Consider the following 5,124-nt stretch of genomic DNA (forward strand, 5'->3'; position numbering starts at 1 on the left):
TGGCTGTGAGGGGCAAATCAGGACAAATGGGGCCTTGGAACAAAGAGGCATACCTGTCTCTTCTCGAGAGCATCACTTTATTGGAAAGCTAGACAGGTTCAGCTAGCATTTGGTCTGGCAATGAAAATACAAAAATATCCTCACTCCTGGGAAGATGGGAGTAGGCTGGACCTTAGGAGCGCTGAGCTCTTCTTTGGGTCTTCTGATAGCTTGGGTCCATGATTCCCTACTTGCCCCCAGGTTTTCAGTCATAGATATGCCATTAATGACATGCATCCACCTGCAACGTGATTGGGTTGATGATGAAGACCTCCCTCCCCAGAAGGATTTATGATAGATGCTTAACCACTGTTGAGCTAGGATGGCCTCGGAGGTGATCAGTTGGGTTGGACTTTTGACAACGAGCACTGTTCATTTGGGGATGGGATTCAGTTGCTCTTTTTAGGTGGCTATAATCAAATGTCCAGGTGTGTTCCTGTTGACATACGCAAAAACAGGGAATCTGGCCTTGCAAGAAGGTTACCCGTTGATCGCTCCAACCTTGATATAATGGAAGATGTATACAAGATGGAGGCACTTATGGGAAGGTTTCTAATGCATTCCTTAGACTGCAGCAAGGAAATCAGTAGAAGCAGGACATGGGAGATGATGGTCCCTCTCTACTTGGCACTGGTTAGGCCTCATCTGGATACTGTGCACACCTGGGCTCCACCAAGACATGGAGAAGTTAGAGGGTCCAGAAGTGGACAACAAAGATCATCAAAAGATGATCACTTGGCTTGAAAGACAAGTGATAGGAGAGGCTAAAGGAGTTAGCATGTTCAGCTTGTGGAAACGGTGCTTAAGAGAGGACATGAGAGCAGTCTTCAAATACTTGAGGGGCTGCCATCAAGAAGGGTGAAAGTACCTTTCCTCTCATTGCAGAGGGAAATGTGGGTGGACCAATACCTGGAAGTTGCAGCAAAGTAGGTTTAGATTAGATATCTGGAAAAACATCTTCACTGTTAGAATGAATGGATGCCTGGGGAAGCTGCGGACTCTAACACTGGAGGTGTTCAGGAAGAGGTTGGATAGCCACTGGTCAGGGATGGTCTAGGTGTAGCGATTCCTATGTTCTACCATGGGTATTTCCCATGCTTCTGGGCCTTGCTGGTGGCCTCCATTCTCCCACCCCTTTTCTGCTATATGTGTCAGGGTGTTTTTAAGTCTTCCTCAGCGGCAATGGGCATTGGCAACAGCCTAGCCTGGGGACTTTGACTGGGCAGTGGCAATGCTCCTGCGAGGACCAAAGCTGGAGGTTGCTGGCTAAAAGGTGTTGCCCCTCGACTTGGGGTTAAACTGACACCCTATTTAAGGTTAGGAAGGAATTTTACCCCTATGCATTGTGGGGGTTTCATCTTTCTCTGTAGTGGGGGTGCATGGCTGTCTACCTGGGATCTCTTGAGCATATTTTGATAACATTTCATAGAAGCAGGACATTGGCTGCCATGGTTCCCCTGCTTTCCCTGTGGCAGGCTAGGGTGTTTGGTTTGTGTTGCGTCAGGGTTGATGGTAGTTTTAAAAATAAGTTATAGATTTGTATGGGAGGTTTTGGATAGGGCTGACCTTGCTTCAGGCAGAGGGTTGGACTAGGTGACCTCTGGAAGTCCCTTCCAGCCTGACTTCTCTCCAACTCTATTGACTTTCTCTTCACTATTTAATATTTTGTAAACACTTCTCACATCCCCCATCATGTGTTTCTTGGTTTTTGAACCCGAAAGCTTGCTTAATAGCTATTCTCCAACCATTTGGGTTGGTCTAATAAAAGATATCAAATTCACCCAAGGAACCTTGTCTGCCTATGTCCTTAGACCAACACGGCTACAACCCAAACCCCATAACGCTTATCACTTTGGAGGGTGGGGACCAGAACTGGGCACAGCATTCAAGGTGTGGGTGCACCAGAGATTTATAAAGGGGCATCATGATACTTTCATAATGATACTCTTCACCACAGGCAACCAGGAAGGAGTCAAACAACAAAAGGATTTGCCATATTCTCTTACGTGCAATATGCGCCTCTTCCCTGAAAATCAGCCAAATTGAGAGGTACGTATGAAGCCAGGAAGCTGATTTTCTGCCTGAGATAGAAGCCCCCCACTGCACAGTGTGGCACTGGTATTGCTCTTCAAGAAAATGAGGGACTTTGGGGCCTGTTAATGAGGCATTGGGTTAACGGCCCATTGTTCTTCACTTCACAGGTGTTAATGCCCCTCGCTCCTTTTTAATGCTCCTGATGTTCCACTAATCAAGCTAGCATTTCTTAGGGGAATGTTACTGTTTGCTGGGGCTTTTGGTCTCATCTGTTTCATACTTTTTAGCTCTTTTCAAGATTAGAGGTGTGTCTTTGGAGGAGCGATATTCCAGAAAATATGTTATTATATAGGAGAAGAGTTACGTGAAGACAGAAAAACAGGATAAGTCCAGTGTCCAACCCTCCCATCTGGCTGCACCCTCCTAAGAGACCGGCCAGTGATTTTAGAGATCAGTCTTTCTCCTGGTTTGACTAACCCTGGCTGCTGAGTACTTTGACCCTCCAAATCCTGGGATCCAAAGACACCAGATGTAACCACAAAAACTGCCAGCATCTGCTCCTGCGAGGCATTGTATATCACCCAAGCTTGCTAAAAAGCCACTAGCTATAGTTAAAGTTGAGAGAGGCAGCCACAAGTTTTGTCCATGTAGAAACTTTGCCAAGGATGGTGGGAAGAAGACGTTTAGAAAGAGAGCAAGTGTGATAAAAGTCTGCCAGGCTGGGGGTGTCTATGAAGACAGGGTTGTAAAGAAAAACTCATTGTGAAAACTTGGTGATGCGAATAACTTCTAAATGGCCAGGAGCAGTAGCAATTGGTAACAATAATGAATTCATAAATAGCAAAAGACATTAGAAGTTTGGGAACAGAGGGTCATTGTCCTACTAGACTGCCGGACTCCTAGACTATCTCCATGAATGTCCCAGCGAGACCTTGAACTGTCTGATCAATAGGATGAAGGATCGAGACTCACCTGCAAGGTAACTAATGCATTTCTACCCCCTCCCCCTGCCCCAAATAAAAAAATTGGACACTTATGAAGCCAGATGATATTGTTTTTTGCCCAAGATTGAAGTCCCCCAGCTCCAGGGTGGGAATGTGGCTATCTGCTGAATAAACAAATAGCAGTAGAGCAATTATTCAGAAACTCCTGTTTCTTGGGAATTCTTTCTCAAAGCCACCCATTGGTTCCCTGATCCAAGATTATCAAGTAAAACAGCCACCCCCAGAGAGAGCCCTTAAAGTACCTCCAAATCAGCCCTGCCCCAACCTCATCAGCTTTATCACAATTCCCATGAGTCTCCAGAAGTGTTCTTCCTTGGGTGTCAGGCTGCAGCCTCAAACCCAGTCTGACCAGTAAGGCCGCTCATCCCAGCCTGCCACCCTCCAGCTGATCAGCCAGCTTAGGCAAGGCTAGCCTGAAGGCCCCAGCTGGGTACAGTCCTCTGCCCACTCCCTGTCACCAGAGTGGCTGGTTGGGGTCAACTGACCCTCTGCTTCCCCATTGATAAACTTCTCACCTGGAAGAGGAAGTGCTTGGGCAATGGGTTTTCAACTTGATCCCAGCCTTGCTGTTCCTTCTGCCTTATGCTCTGACTCTGCTCTCTACCTGATCTCTTGGCTTGCTCCTCCTAACTCCCTTCAGCATCTCGATCCCTGATTGGTGCCAGGCCTGGCCACCCAAAACCCAGTATGAAACTGGGACACTCTGGATGAGAGGTCAGTCCACCACAATGCCTTTGCTACTGGGGAGTTGATTTTTCCCCATGACAGGCAGATGATGCCTTAGGTGCCCAACCCAATAATGTCTCCTTCTGCCCATATATGGGAGTGGTGAATCATCAGGGTAGGTATAGACAGTGTAACATAACCCAGACAGTGATAGAAGTGACATAAATATATAGAGCACCACATCGGGTTTCCAATGAGATCTCATATGCCATATCAGTGAAAGTGCCTTCAAAGTTGCCTGTCTTTGGCAAGGAGGATGCCCTGGGAGGGCAGGTCATAGAGATCATAGTGAACCACCAGGTCCTCCAAGCCCTACTTGGTCAATCTAGCACCCCAATCTGTGGCTCTGGAGAAGATCCCACTCTAGGCAGCATGTTGATGGTTCTGGGGGATCTTTGGGTGGAAGCGGTGCCAAAGGAGGAATGGAGCTAGAGGGAATGAGCCAAAGATGGCTATTAGCACAATGTAGTGAAATGTTCTAAATGTTCTGAATGGATGCAAATAGCCTCTCAGAGATGGGCCGTGGAGTTCATGATGAGATGCTTGCACACTTAACCATGCTATCATGTGGCACCCAGTGGCACCTTTAAAGGGGACTTCTGGTACTCTGGTCCTGCTAGGAGCAGAGGGTTGGACTAGATGATCTCCCGAGGTCCCTTCCAACCCTCATTTTCTATGATACTCCCTGGTTGTGATTCACTGCATTAGACAGACTTGACTGGCCTGATTCAGTTGGGGATGATCCTGTCTTGAGTAGGAAGTTGGACTATATGTGATTTCCTGAGGTCCCTCCCAGCCCTACTGTGACCTCCAAAGGATAGAAGCTGGGAGGTATCATGATCCCTATGACTAGGGACCTACCGAATTCACGGCAGATGTGAGCTCCTTTAATTTTGGAGGTTCCCCTTCACTCCCCACCCCCCCAGTTGCTGATTGGCTGAGGGGCCTGGGTGGCCCTGCTTCTTGCTGCTGACCAGCTGGCAGGCAAATATGGTGCCATATTTTAAAACATGGTTTTTGCCTCCCTGCTGATCAGGAGCAGGCAGCAGGGCTCCTCTGTCAATCAGCCGGGGGGTGTGGAAACTGCAAGTTTAAAGGACCTGCCGCACAGCCACTTCCACCATGAGTTCAGTAGGTCATTACCTATGATGTAGAATTGACTTAGTTCTTAACAAATTTGAAGGGTAGGGTCGGGGAGATAAATGTCGATGCAGGGTAAAATTGGAGAAGGCTGTGCCTTCAATAAGACCTTGAGTCTCCTTCCAGAGTCTTCCCCCACTCACCTCCGAGAGACTATTCACATACTATCAGACTCTTTAGG

The sequence above is a fragment of the Alligator sinensis genome, unplaced genomic scaffold (genome assembly GCF_000455745.1).
Source record: "Alligator sinensis unplaced genomic scaffold, ASM45574v1 scaffold128_1, whole genome shotgun sequence".
In the NCBI taxonomy this organism is placed as follows: domain Eukaryota; kingdom Metazoa; phylum Chordata; order Crocodylia; family Alligatoridae; genus Alligator; species Alligator sinensis.